Source organism: Gigantopelta aegis, chromosome 7 (assembly GCF_016097555.1).
Source record: "Gigantopelta aegis isolate Gae_Host chromosome 7, Gae_host_genome, whole genome shotgun sequence".
Lineage (NCBI taxonomy): Eukaryota > Metazoa > Mollusca > Gastropoda > Neomphalida > Peltospiridae > Gigantopelta > Gigantopelta aegis.
This window is the reverse complement of record NC_054705.1, coordinates 28,798,292-28,814,464: the sequence shown is the minus strand read 5'-3', so window position 1 is coordinate 28,814,464 and position 16,173 is coordinate 28,798,292. Positions and strand designations below refer to the sequence as shown.

The 16,173-nt window shown below is 38.0% G+C and overlaps 1 protein-coding gene across 1 annotated transcript in view; it reads left to right on the top strand.

Annotated features, from left to right (window-relative positions):
* Positions 1-16,173, top strand: part of LOC121378015 (F-box only protein 10-like) — a 109,543-nt gene that overhangs the window by 41,499 nt on the left and 51,871 nt on the right.

The following is a 16,173-nucleotide window of genomic DNA, read 5'->3' as shown; positions in this document are numbered from 1 at the left end:
TCATACATATACAGTATAGTTCTAGTTGTAGTAACCTAATGTCATACATATACAGTATTGCTCTAGTTGTAGTAACCTAATGTCATACATATACAGTATAGTTCTAGTTGTAGTAACCTAATGTCATACATATACAGTATAGTTCTAGTTGTAGTAACCTAATGTCATACATATACAGTATAGTTCTAGTTGTAGTAACCTAATGTCATACATATACAGTATAGTTCTAGTTGTAGTAACCTAATGTCATACATATACAGTATAGTTCTAGTTGTAGTAACCTAATTTCATACATATACAGTATTGCTCTAGTTGTAGTCACCTAATGTCATACATATACAGTATAGTTCTAGTTGTAGTCACCTAATGTCATACATATACAGTATAGTTCTAGTTGTAGTCACCTAATGTCATACATATACAGTATAGTTCTAGTTGTAGTAACCTAATGTCATACATATACAGTATTGTTCTAGTTGTAGTAACCTTATGTCATACATATACAGTATAGTTCTAGTTGTAGTAACCTAATGTCATACATATACAGTATAGTTCTAGGTGTAGTCACCTAATGTCATACATATACAGTATAGTTCTAGTTGTAGTAACCTAATTTCATACATATACAGTATTGCTCTAATTGTAGTCACCTAATGTCATACATATACAGTATAGTTCTAGTTGTAGTAACCTAATGTCATACATATACAGTATAGTTCTAGTTGTAGTAACCTAATTTCATACATATACAGTATAGTTCTAGTTGTAGTAACCTAATGTCATACATATACAGTATAGTTCTAGTTGTAGTAACCTAATGTCATACATATACAGTATAGTTCTAGTTGTAGTAACCTAATGTCATACATATACAGTATAGTTCTAGTTGTAGTAACCTAATGTCATACATATACAGTATAGTTCTAGTTGTAGTAACCTAATTTCATACATATACAGTATTGCTCTAGTTGTAGTCACCTAATGTCATACATATACAGTATAGTTCTAGTTGTAGTCACCTAATGTCATACATATACAGTATAGTTCTAGTTGTAGTCACCTAATGTCATACATATACAGTATAGTTCTAGTTGTAGTAACCTAATGTCATACATATACAGTATTGTTCTAGTTGTAGTAACCTTATGTCATACATATACAGTATAGTTCTAGTTGTAGTAACCTAATGTCATACATATACAGTATAGTTCTAGGTGTAGTCACCTAATGTCATACATATACAGTATAGTTCTAGTTGTAGTAACCTAATTTCATACATATACAGTATTGCTCTAATTGTAGTCACCTAATGTCATACATATACAGTATAGTTCTAGTTGTAGTAACCTAATGTCATACATATACAGTATAGTTCTAGTTGTAGTAACCTAATTTCATACATATACAGTATTGCTCTAGTTGTAGTAACCTAATTTCATACATATACAGTATTGCTCTAGTTGTAGTAACCTAATTTCATACATATACAGTATTGCTCTAGTTGTAGTCACCTAATGTCATACATATACAGTATAGTTCTAGTTGTAGTAACCTAATTTCATACATATACAGTATTGCTCTAGTTGTAGTAACCTAATGTCATACATATACAGTATTGCTCTAGTTGTAGTAACCTAATGTCATACATATACAGTATAGTTCTAGTTGTAGTAACCTAATTTCATACATGTACAGTATTGCTCTAGTTGTAGTAACCTAATGTCATACATGTACAGTATTGCTCTAGTTGTAGTCACCTAATGTCATACATATACAGTATAGTTCTAGTTGTAGTCACCTAATGTCATACATATACAGTATTGCTCTAGTTGTAGTAACCTAATTTCATACATATACAGTATTGCTCTAGTTGTAGTAACCTAATGTCATACATATACAGTATTGCTCTAGTTGTAGTCACCTAATGTCATACATATACAGTATAGTTCTAGTTGTAGTCACCTAATGTCATACATATACAGTATTGCTCTAGTTGTAGTCACCTAATGTCATACATATACAGTATTGCTCTAGTTGTAGTCACCTAATGTCATACATATACAGTATTGCTCTAGTTGTAGTAACCTAATGTCATACATATACAGTATAGTTCTAGTTGTAGTCACATAATGTCATACATACACAGTGTTGCTCTAGTTGTAGTAACCTAATGTCATACATATACAGTATTGCTCTAATTGTAGTCACCTAATGTCATACATATCCAGTATTGCTTTGTTTATACAAAATGTGTTCCATATATAAGATGGGGGAAAACTACGCCATTTGAGGGAAGAGTCAAAGTGGATTGGGTGAAGCATCTGACATTATTGTGGATGAATTTGGTAATCTAAGTAACATTTGTAGGTTTTATTGTTTTGGTAGAGTTTATTCCATATAGTTTATTGGATAAATAAACCCATGGGTGACACACCCACAGACTGGGGTGGGGAGGAGGGTAGCTCTGAAAGATTTTGTGAATGTCATATGTATGTCAAACCTTCTGAAGGAAAAACATCTAAACCAAACTGTATTATCTTCAAAACTGTCCACACAGTATAAAAATCGCCTAATCGAGATTAATCTACTGTAATATTGATTACTGCTATCTTCACTTGCAACACAACCACTTGTGTAAACTCATATCATTAGTCACGATAGTATGTACTCGCAGAATGGATTTCTGAATGTGTGGCTTCGGCAGTCCAAGGCTTTTGAATTAAAAAGTTCCAATTTCAGTGCATTAATTTTGCTGCATTTACTGTTCTCAGCATACAATCATATTACAGTGTACAATTTATTTGTTTTGTTTAACGACACCACTACAGCATATTGATTTATTAATCATCGGCTATTGGGTGTAATTCTTCTGAATGGAATGTTACAAAATGTCCGAGCTTTCCAGGTTTGCAAGATAATCTGACGCACATGTACTTGAAGAAATCATGAGCGAAGTAATACTTCATTTGATCCGCAAAAGCATCAAGGCGAAACTCTCTCTCGAGATCGATCTCCGTCGGTTGGCCCATTGGGTTATTTCTCGTTCCAACCAGTGCACCACGACTGGTATATTAAAGACCGTGGCATGTCCTATCCTGCCTGTGGGATGGCGCATATACAAAATCCCTTGCTACTAATGGAAAAATGTAGTGGGTTTCCTCTCTAAGACTATGTCAAAATTACCAAATGTTTGACATCCAATAGCCGATGATTAATACATCAACATGCTCTAGTGGTGTCGTTAAACAAAACAAACGTTTTCTTGTAAACTGGTTTCAAAGAGCTGTTGATGGTGATTTGGAACTGAACACAAGGATGTGTTGTTAATGTTGAATACTACCCAGTGAAGATTTAACATATTGGTGTCAAGGAAAAGGTAACCAGCTCCAATGCTGAAGTCTAATGGAGTCAAACCCACTGCTTTATAAAGAGAAGCAAAACAAGCACCAGGCTTACCCACTCTCAAAAGGTAGTAGGTATTTACTGTTAAGCGCTGCAGCTTTGTTACTCAGATGAAGATCAATTGTTATGACAGTTTTGTAAAAACACTATGATCAGGTGGAGATTTTTCTTTAAAATCAGCAACGATTCCACTGTGTGTCTGTGGTGATTGTATTTTTGATATGACAGTGTATAGCTAGTCATCTTTCAATAGTTTAGCATCTATTAACTGCTCAGAGTTATCTAGGACTGTGGATTGCGCTTCAGGATTAATACTATCAATGACTATAAGCAAGTAGTACTAGGGTCTGTTGAGCCCCATGTGTACTCGTTGACCCCTGAGGTCAGTGACCTGGGCGTGGCCTCTTCTGATTGGCTTACCTCTAAGCGTGGGGTGTGACGTCACGGGGATGCTAACCTTGACCTACTTCGAGTACAAAGACTGGGTTAATGACTTGAACAGCTGTGGGATGAGCGTGGGAACCTGAATTCTGTGTTAGGAAGCACCGGATGTCGGCCAGATGTGTGTTCACCGTCGGGGGTTCCTTTGATGTACAGGAAACAGATGATGAGGAAGTCGTTAATGACCCATAGAGTGGTTTCGAATAATATGATAATATTCCAAATGTATACTCAATAACAGATAAAAATGTACCAGCATATATTGACCCACCATGTTATAGTAGTACAAATGTATTTTTACCTCGAAATGTATATCCACAAACTGATAATAATTTACCGGCATATATTGACCCACCATGTTATAGTAGTACAAATGTATTTCTACCTCCATATGTATATCCACCATATACCTCAAATGTACATACAGCTCCTATCTCCTATACAACTGTTGACTCACCTCCTATTAGCACTGTCAAAAACCGGCCTCGGTGGCGTCGTAGCAGGCCATCGGTCTACAGGCTGGTAGGTACTGGGTTCGGATCCCAGTCGAGCCATGGTATTTTTAATCCAGATACCGACTCCAAACCCTGAGTGAGTGCTCCGCAAGGCTCAGTGGGTAGGTGTAAACCACTTGCACCGACCAGTGATCCATAACTGGTTCAACAAAGGCCATGGTTTGTGCTATCCTGCCTGTGGGAAGCGCAAATGAAAGATCCCTTGCTGCTAGTCGGAAGAGTAGCCCATGTAGTGGCGACAGCTGGTTTCCTCTCAAAATATGTGTGGTCCTTAGCCATATGTCTGACGCCATATAACCGTAAATAAAATGTGTTGAGTGCATCGTTAAATAAAACATTTCTTTCTTTCTTTCACTGTCAAAATTGATCAGCTAAGAACAAAGACCACAACATCCCCAAACCACTGGCCTCTTGTGACAGTTCTGAAAATACTAAATTAACTTTTTGTCAGTATTAATGTGTGTGGACTCAGAAGTAAACTTAAAATTCCTGTTTGTAGAATTTGTATCCAAGTATGACATTCTTTGTCTTACTGAAACAAAAACAGATCAAACCGACTGCATGTCAACATTACTATTATTATACTACTACGACTACCATTACTGCTACCACCATTATTATTATTATTATTATTATTATTATTATTATTATTATTATTACTACTGTTACAGTTATTATCAATTAATATCATATACAAGTAAATGCATGTATTATGTATTATCATATGTTATTATTTCATCCTCCTGTAAACCATCTTGTCACGTTTATACTATTTATTATGTATGTTTCTCTAACGCCGTTGTGGAACGGCCTGAGTGTAATAAAGTTCTGTTCTGTTCTGTTAACCGTCGGGGTTCCTTTGAAATACAGGAAACAGATGGGGCGGAAGTCGTTAATGGTTATCAGATGGTAAGATGGGTTTAATCGTTTTGACGTGTGTGTGTGTGTGTGTGTGTGTGTGTGTGTGTGTGTGTGTGTGTGTGTGTGTGTGTGTGTGTGTGTGTGTGTGTGTGTGTCAATCAGATGTGAGCCTTGGCAACGGGGAGTGGAAAATTCCACGACGCTTGAAACGTGCCCATATACGGCGATGGCAATGAGTCATCCCAGAACGTATTCAGACACGTCTTGACCTTGAGATCGCGTGGGGACGCTACCGTGGGGCCTATAAAAAAACAAATTCAGGACGCTTGCCATTCGCTCAGCTCCAAAGATGGCATCGGGATATTCTAGAATGGACAGCAGTAGTAGCAGCAGTTGTAACAGCAGTGGCGATGTCTTGGTATGCAAATGTTCCGAAAGACACACGATCAAATGCAAAAGAGTGGCTACCAAACCAGAAGAACATTTCATGGATCAAACGGACGCTGCTCGTGAGTACGGTGAAATCGTGGATGAAGAACCCACGGATATCCGTGAACCCGTGGATGAAGAACCCATGGATCAGACGGATGCTGCTCGAGAATATAAAACAAAATCGGCTCCCTACGATGATGCCTACGACGCCGATGACGAATGGGGTGGCCTCTCGAGACATTACTTGTTCTGCCATCGTCCCGAAATGAGAGGATTCTACAGCCGTCTCTACACATTTGGTCAGTGGCCCCTCCAGAGACTGAGGGAACTCGCCAAGGCCGGTTTGTTCTACACGGGAGACCACGATGCCGTCGTCTGTTACTGTTGTGGACTACGCGCCTATGGATGGAAGAAGATGGATGATCCTATGACAGTAGTCACGTGAATTATTTCCGTTCTTACTCTGTTTACTCCACGAGAAGGACGTTCAAATTTGAACGATTACGAAAAATGAGCGAAGGAGCGCCAGAATGGGTAAAACAATCTAGAAGATAAAATAGACAGTATCATTAGTGATCAACTATCTATGCCTGTAGAGCTGGAGTCTCTCAGAAATCTCACGATTGGTGAAAATAACGTGCATGTGCACCGAAACGGGCAATCGGACGTTGAGCCCGCCCCCAGTCCCAACCAACCGTTTCATGACGGCACGCTTGCCGCTGGGGTTAGAGATATCCAAGGTGATTTCAGTTCATTGAAAGATAGTCTATCGAACGTTAAATTACCACCAGACTTGAGATTGAACGAATCACGTCAGAGATTACGTAGAAGTGAGACACAAGCAGTTAACGTTATCGCAAAATGTGCACGATTTGCAGAGACAAATATGAAAGTGCTATCAACCGTGTCCTATATTTCTATCCGATATATTGGACGATCTATTTCTTTGTAATGTGGCACAGATGAAATATTTGCAAGATGAATACGCGTCAATTATTGTTAATAGTCAGTTCGATGCCACTACATCCAGATTTTTCCGTTCGATGCAAAAGAATACAACAGGTCTCAGCATGACCGCGCTTGACACGTTGAAATCGGCAGCTAGTTTGGCAGCGACAGCAAGGCAATCAACCGTACAAACACACACGGAATATGGACAGACACAGTATTACGCCAGAGGTAGAGGAAGATCCTCGAACTACAACAGAGATGTCTTTCATTCGTTTACAGGCAGACAGTTTCCGAGACGAGGCGGTTACGGACGCGCTGTGCCCGAATCGTCACCAGACCAAGCCTAAGTTATATAAATAAACATCCCCCCCCCCCTCCACCTTTTCCTATGTGACGTCAGCCTCCCTATTAAAGTGACGTCATGTGTTAGACTTGCGTGTACAAACTGTCACTACCAGATTATGTGGGTGGGTGCAAACCGACTGTTTACCAAACTAGATAACTGGATTGATATTGGCTGCAGTCCACTTGTATTAAAGTGGATTTCTAATGGTATTGAAATTCCATTTAAAGATAAACCAGAAGGATTTGTTTTACCGAATCATAAACTTACAGATAAACAGTCACGTTTTATAGATACTGAAATTGAACGATTGTTAGAAAAATGTTTTATTGAATTGTGTATTGACAAACCATTGTGTATATCTCCTATAGGTTGTGTTCCCAAGAAAAACAATAAGTTTCGAATGATTACAGATCTTAGATACTTAAATTCGTTTTGTGACACACCTAGTTTTAGAAATAGTGATATTAGAGAAGTGGCCGACATTGTCGAATCCGACGATCACTTTATATCTGTTGACATCAAAGATGGTTTTCATCATATCCCTGTGAGTATTAAACATCGTGGCTACTTAGGGTTCCAATGGAAGGGCAAATTTTACATATGGAACGTCCTCCCGTTCGGATTATCTTGTAGCCCCTATTTCTTTTGTAAAGTATTAAGACCAGTAGTTGGTTATATGCGTTCTGTGGGACTTCGAGTGTCATTATATGTTGATGATTTTCTACTATGTACTGATACAAAATATATAACTGATGGTTGTGATCAGTTACTGCATGTTTTAGAGGATCTAGGTTTCGTGGTTAATTATGACAAATTATGACAAATCTGTGCTGTCAAAGGATAGACTATATCGGTTATTCGCTTGATACAACTGCTAAGCGTCCTGTCATAAAGGCACATAAGTCGCGCATACAAAAGCTCAAAAGAGCTATTCGCAATGTCATATACAAATCTAGTGTAACTGCGCGTAACTTGGTTAGAATAGGTGGTCAGTGTATATCTATTGCTTGCGCTGTAAGGTTACTCCCTTACCTATATTGTCATAATATATTTGATGTAAAGAGTAGAATATATGTGGAGTTATATGGTGTAAGGATATGGCAGTTTTATTTGTTAATGTAAATAAAAGTTCACAAGTAACATATGTTTGTTGAAATGGAACATTACAGACTGTCCCCGAGATGTCCCTACATTAACAATGTGTTCAGACATTAAGCACGTGTGTGCTACTTTTCGTTTTGTAAAATAAACATGTGAATAACACGTTTTGTTTGTTATTAATGTAGGGCTGGCCCTGAGCCGCGCATGAGATATGCTTTGGGATGGGGGCATGGGTCATACGTATCACACAAAATTTAATCTTTGTGCGCATGCTCAAAATTATAGAGGGTATAAATAAAAGGGTAATGGGTAACATCGTCATTTGAGGTAGAACCTTCAGACGCGCAACATGTCAGACCAGTACAAGTTGTATGTTCCCGACACGGACAAGTGGACCCGCTTTTACAAGTTGCAAGCCCAAGGCAAACTTCAGCCACATTTTCCAATGCAACGTGGTAGGAAAAGTCAGATGATGTACAGCGTGGATCGATGTCTAGAACTCTACGATCAACGTGGAAAAAAGAAAAAGGGAACACGCCCCCGACACCTAAAGTCGTCATGGTCTCCCCAACACAACAGGTGGTAGAGCAAGCCAAGGCCGAGCAGAAATGAGAACAGAGTGGCGTGGAACAGAAACGACGAGAGCAAACTGGCATGGGTCAAAAACGGCACAAGCATTTCTGAGAAGACTATAAAAGGAGGCATGGCAGTTTCAACATCGTCAGTTCACGTCGAGCACTTCAACAGTCAACATCATGAATCAGAATTGGTTTATTCCTGAACATGTCATGAACAAAGGATCGTGTCCCGTATGTTCAAAGACTTTTTCAACACCATCAAATATGCTACATCATTGGAAGACCTTCCATTCAGCTCAACTCCAGGCTCCCATGGCTCCTGCTCCTATAGCTCCTGCTCCTATAGCTCCTGCTCTGGCTCCTGTGGCTCCTATAGCTCCTGCTCCTATGACTCCTATAGCTCCTGCTCTGGCTCCTATAGCTCCTGTTCTGGCTCCTATGGCTCCGGCTCCTAGGGCTCCTATAGCTCCGGTTCCTAGGGCTCCTACGGCTCCTTTTCTGGCTCCTAGGGCTCCTGCTTCGGCTCTTAGGGCTCCTATAGCTCCGGCTCCTAGGGCTCCTATAGCTCCGGCTCCTAGGGCTCTTGCTTTCCTAATCCATCCGTTCACTATGATCGTGTCGGGACCCACGTCGTGTGGAAAATATTTTTGTTGTACAAACTGCTAAGGGATGGTAAGATCTTCCCATCACCTCAACGCATCATCTGGCTCTACAAACGATGGCAACCCCTCTATGATACGATCAGAATGGTTGCTCGAGTGAAATTTGTTCAAGGCATACCCGAGAATTTGGAAAAGGATCGTTTTTGGATCCCAGAGTCAGAAATGTCATCGTGTTGGACGACTTGATGTCTACAGCTGGAAAAGACTCTCGCATCACCGACCTGTTCATGGAAGGAAGTCACCACAGAAACCTCTCTGTGATTACCATCAACCAGAACCTCTATAACAGCAAGGACCCGACACAAAGAAGAAACTGGCATTACTTGGCACTGTTCAACAACCCCATCGACAAGCAACAAGTCCTAACCTTGGCACAGCAGATGTATCCTGGAAATACTCGTCATTTGATGCAACAGTTTGAGGAAGCTACCCACAGGCCCTACGGACATCTCTTGGTGGAATTGAAACCGACCACACCTGAACATTGGCGCCTTCGACCTAATGGTTTAGAGATGGCGAATGTCTCAGAAGAGTTTCAACCACCGTCGAAGAAAGAGCTCTTCCTGCAAATCATGCAAAGGAACGCATTCAAGAGAAAACAACCAGGCATACCCGGCTACCAAAGTGACGACGAAGAAGAAGATGAGGTAGAGCCCTATCTGAAAAAAGTCAAGAGGATGCAGTCTTGCGATACGTGTGGCCTGGTCTTTAATGACTGGAGTGACTTGCAGTGACATCTGCGATTTAAAACGTGTGAGGAGTGAAATGAAGAAGACGAGCCGTCGTTCGATCTGGAAAACGAAGGCGTGTCATTATGTGTGTAGTTGTCGCCCTTAAGGCCTCTCGATGTAACCCAATGTGTGTCCATTTTATATATGTGTAGTTGTCGCCCTTAAGGCCTCTCGATATAACCCAATGTGTGTCCATTTTATATGTGTGTAGTTGTTGCCCATAAGGCCTCTCGATGTAACCCAATGTGTGTCCATTTTATATATGTGTAGTTGTCGCCCATAAGGCCTTTCGATGTAACCCAATGTGTGTCCATGTTATATGTGTGTAGTTGTCGCCCTTAAGGCCTCTCGATGTAACCCAATGTGTGTCCATTTTATATGTGTAGTTGTCTATAGTGATTTGTCATTTAGAATTAAAATGAAAAACCCCAAACCATTGCGTTTGTTTTTTGTGCGTTTTACTCCATGACTAGATTTGTGATTGGATGTCAGTCTCTACCGCTACCCGCTACTTTATATTAGCAAGGGATGTGTGCACAGGGTGGCACATACCACGGCCCTTGGCATACCAGTCATAATGCACTGGTTGGATATAACCTATTGGACCACCGACGGGGATCGATCCTAGATCGACCACTGTATTTATCCATTTGGTAAAATTTATATTATAAGACCATGTAAAGGCTAGTGCTTTAGGGAAGTACTATGTGCAGTTATTTCCATTAATCATAGGTTAGTTTGGAGCGTTCAGTTGCAATTCACGAGTTCTTTCTTTAAAGCAATGGGCTGGGGTGTTACAGACACATTCTTTTCTTTTATTAATCACTTCTGCTTTTAAAGCAATGGACTGGGGTGTTACACATTCCCTTATACACTAATGGATTAAGCATGTGTGGCATATCGTGTCTCTCTCTCTCTCTCTCTCTCTCTCTCTCTCTCTCTCTCTCTCTCTCTCTCTCTCTCTCTCTCTCTCTCTCTCTCTCTCTCTCTCTCTACCAGCTAGAGGGACGTAACCAATAGCTGCCGACTTGCTCTCTCTCTCTCTTATCTCAATGCATTACGACTTCACTAAAAACAACTTTAAAACTCGAAACCACAACGAGATCAGATTACGTTTTCTTGCTCGAACTACCAGCTCCGTATGGAATGATATCACGTGTGTTAAACTAATATTTCTACGTTAAAGGCTAGTTGCCCTATGTAATTTCTTGTTTATCTAATAAAGAAAGAAAGAAAGAAAAAGAAGTAACTTAAAGGCATATTGTCATAGACCACTGACCTATTAAATGGCCTAACAGAGAATTACCTGAACAAAGATATATTTGATTTCCCTCTAAATGTACGTCATTCAGACATTTATGTAACCACCATACTCCACTTATTAATGATATTTTGTGAAAATAATTGAATTATGGCAATGGTCCATAATTCAAAAACTAAAATTGCCAAGAGGAATGACATGGATTTCACTCCATCATGGTTCAATTAAAATGATGCGATAGCTAGATTTGGGATTTAAAAATTAATGTAATTTTCATTTATTACCCATTTTTAAAGAAATAAGGTCCTTAAATTCGTGACAGTATACCTTTCTGCACATACTTGATAAATCTGTGCACTTTCGATACAAACATTCACTGTAGAATCATTTATAAAAAAAAATTAATTTATAATTATCCATTTTTATAAGCAATAATTATTAAACGCGCTCTGTCACAGATGGTTGACCTAATTATTGACGCGACAAGGTATTATATGACAATATATACATTTGATTTGTACCTAAAAGTACTTTATTGAACCATCTACATAACCACCATATCACACTTATTATTGATATTTTATAAAAATAATTGAATTATGGGTACAGTCCATAATTCTGAGAAAAATAACGGCTATTTGGAGAGCAGAGGTGTGACGTATTATTTTAAGTCACGTGGCGGGCATTCCCCGAATAACCGTAGTGCCAAAACGATTGACCAAGCTCGTGTAACGAGAACGCTTGACCGTCCTCTGCGACGTAGGGTAAACAGAAAGAAAGAAAGAAAAAAACACAATGAAAATAAGTTATTAAAAAATAATAAAAACATGTACTAAATAATAATAAGTTTATACATTAATTTATTTTAGTAACAGAAGCATGTTAAACGTCGACAATCCTGACTAGTTGGGCCTTTGCATCTATAGGTAAAATACCGGCATCGGTGACGTCGTGGTAGGCCATCGGTTTATAGGCTGGTAGGTACTGGGTTCGGATCCCAGTCGAGGCATGGGATTTTTAATCCAGATACCGACTTCAAACCCTGAGTGAGTGCTCCGCAAGGCTCAATGGGTAGGTGTAAACCACTTGCACCAACCAGTGATCCATAACTGGTTCAACAAAGGCCATGGTTTATGCTACCCTGCCTGTGGGAAGTGCAAATAAAAGATCCCTTGCTGCTAATTGGAAAGAGTAGCCCATGTAGTGGCGACAGCGGGTTTCCTCTCAAAATCTGTGTGGTCCTTAACCATATGTCTGACGCCATATAACCGTAAATAAAATGTGTTGAGTGCGTCGTTAAATAAAACATTTCTTTCTTTCTTTCTATAGGTAAATTTATCGTTAGTCGTACGCGAAAATTCTAACATATGGATCACAAACACGGTCATTTTCCACCTTGTCAAATTCATTATTATACAAAATATGCCATAAGGTAGTACTAAACCAAATAACTTCCGGCTGGTTCAAAGTTCGAGGTGCACCCAACTTTTGATAGAGAAGTGAACACCACAAGTCCTGTGATTGGTTATAAATGTGAGTGTGTTGGTTGTAACAAATACTAGTTTCATCTGGGTAAACAAAATGTGCAATTTTATTTCATCTAGTACCAATGTGTCAAGTAGCTTTGTGCTTGAAACATGTATGGGGTACCTGTAAAAAAAAGTACTCGAATTTTGTGCGAAACTAGGGTAGTCATAGACGCTACCCGTTATCTCAGAAACGAGCAGCTTGACCCCCATTTTTTTCTGATTCACTTTAAGTGTAAGGGGTGGTAGTATTTATATCCGTGGCGTTTATGTCGGTTGATACGTTGCAGGTAGGAGTTTTAGCCACATATGTTACTATTGTCGTCTATGAGATTTGATTTGGTAGTATACACCCTACAGCACATATTCAGTGCATAATAAAAAGTATTATGATTTTGTCATTTTATTTAATTAAACTATACTGGTTGATTAATTAGCCATCACTCGATCATGCAAGTTCACAATGACCTTGACCTTGACAATAATCCCTGTACATGGCTCTGAACGGAGTTTGAATCAAAGTTAGCACTGAAGAAAAGTTGGTTTTGGCCTATAATTCATACTGTAAAGATTTCAATAATTTCTTTTTACATGGTATTTGACTTGCCATATACAACTGCTCTTAAATATGGTATTATATATAGGCAACCTGAACTAAGATTTTAATAGCAATTTATTTTTATATTAAAAATAGCATGTGCCAATAGTGGGTTAATGTCTTTATTTCCATTAACATTGTTAATTTTTTATGATGAAATTCTGAAAACTCACATTTGTAAAGAAGTTGATTTTTATTGTCATTTTGACATATTTATAGGGTGCTAAGTTATATTTTAGACAAATTTGTAGTTTTATGCAAAATTTAAAGTAAATTTGAAGAAAAACTTTACCAAACCACATAATTAAATTTGTTGTCACTATTGTGCCTTCTGTTCTTATTTGTACATAACAATAAGGTTGTTAAACATATACTTAGATGTCCAGATCATTTTTTCTTCTTAATAATCACTTAGTTAGCTCTCATGAAAAGCATTTTGAGTTTATACTAGATTCAGAACCAATTTTTTTCAGATTTGATTATCTGCCTTGGATTAAGTTGATAATTTATTTTATTGTTATAGCTGTATTACCTAATGTTACTAGCTAAATATAATGCTGGATTACAGATTGTAGGAATACATCTAATGTACAAATTGTATTCATCCGGATTAGAAAATAATACAAGAAAATAGATGTTCGGGTAATTTTGTCATTTAAAAATAGGTTTTTTTCAGTAATTAATCAAAAATAAATGTGTTAAAGCTGCATGATTATTCCAGACATCACAACTATTAAAACCTCCAACTACAGTAGGCTATAAATAAAATATAGTCAGGAATATTGGTGGCTGCCAATAGTTTTGATGGTTCATTATGAAAATCAGCATGGCCGATGGATTTGAAATTCCCACACCTGGTAACTTGAAGACACCCACACCCAGCATACAGGATTTCCTTCCAACACTAATGTTCAGGACATTAAGTCATTACTTCATACAGGTACAGTCATGTTTGTGTTTCCTTCCTCAGACAGTGTATTTTTTTTAATACTGATATTTCTTTGATGTGCCTGTTAAGGTCTTCATAATCTAGGGGTCAATCAAGTGCATGTGTTTTAATGGAATTCTTTAAAGGGGTAGAGGTACACTGACTATCTTTGTTGTCTCTACATATATACCTGAGTACACACACCCAACTGAAAGTAAATATCTTCAGGAGTTTTATTTTAAAACATTTTGTTGTTTAATATGACATATTGCATTTGTACAAAACTATATGCAATATATATGCTTTTTGAGGTGTACATTATATTAGGTTGCACTGTAGAAACAACAGTTTCAGTGAGGTTGTCAGTTTATGTCAGAATACACCAGATCCTGGTTGTCATAAAGACACATAGCTGGACACTTTTTGAAAAATGTATGTTATCAGTATAGGTAGTACTAAACCAAATAACTTCCGGCTGGGTCAAAGTTCGAGGTGCACCCAACTTTTGATAGAGAAGTGAACACCACAAGTCCTGTGATTGGTTATAAATGTGAGTGTGTTGGTTGTAACAAATACTAGTTTCATCTGGGTAATAAAAATGTGCAATTTTATTTCATCTAGTACCAATGTGTCAAGTAGCCTTGTGCTTGAAACATGTATGGGGTACCTGTAAAAAAAAGTACTCGAATTTTGTGCGAAACTAGGGTAGTCATAGACGCTACCCGTTATCTCAGAAACGAGCAGCTTGACCCCCATTTTTTTCTGATTCACTTCAAGTGTAAGGGGTGGTAGTATTTATATCCGTGGCGTTTATGTCGGTTGATACGTTGCAGGTAGGAGTTTTAGCCGCATATGTTACTATTGTCGTCTATGGGATTTGATTTGGTAGTATACACCCATAACAGCCGACTTGGCATAGGAATTGTTACATTTTGAAAGAATACTCTGAACTAGACGGTGTCTATATACGATGTGACTATATATACGAAGGCCGTGTCTATAGTCTCCACTAACGAGGGCTGGCTATATTCACAGCAAAAATGTATATAGCCAGTAAATAAGTACATGTATTTGATTGATCCATATTACCGAACCATCTGGAACAGGAGGAATACATACTAAGTACTGTACGAACAGTGCATTTTCTGAACAGGGGAGGGGGAGTATATGAATTTAGCGGACCGTTTTGTGTACGTTTTCCATAGATATATTAATAGCGTCATATTGTCCCTACAGTACTAACAAAAAATTAATTATAAATAATAATAATAATAATAATAATAATTAATAAATTAAAATAACAAAAAATAATTACAAATTATCAGCGGCTGAGGTAAATTAACTGAAAGAGAAACTAACCACGGAGAGTACACAAACTAACAACAGGGCTTGAACTTAATAATTTTTCACTGATTGCAATTTTGACGCTGGTTACATAAATTTTGTAAAAAAAAGTTAATTTTACCGTAAATAAATATGACTAAAAGGTTATTTTGCTGTATTTAGTCACATTTCAAATGCTCAAAATTGCAAGGGGCAATAAAACTCAAAATACATTTTTTTTATAGCCTAGGCTACTAGTAAATCTGAGACCACTCCCGGGTCCCACTCTAAATTTATGTAATGTTTTTGTAACAACCGCCCCCACCCACCCCACCCTACCGCGACGTGATTTTACCAACATTATAATACATGTAATAATAATAATAATAATACAAAATTATTATTCCTATTACTACTACTACTACTACTACTACTACTACTACTACTACTACTACTACTACTACTACTACTATTATTATTATTATTAGTAGCCTACTACCCTGACACTATCGACATT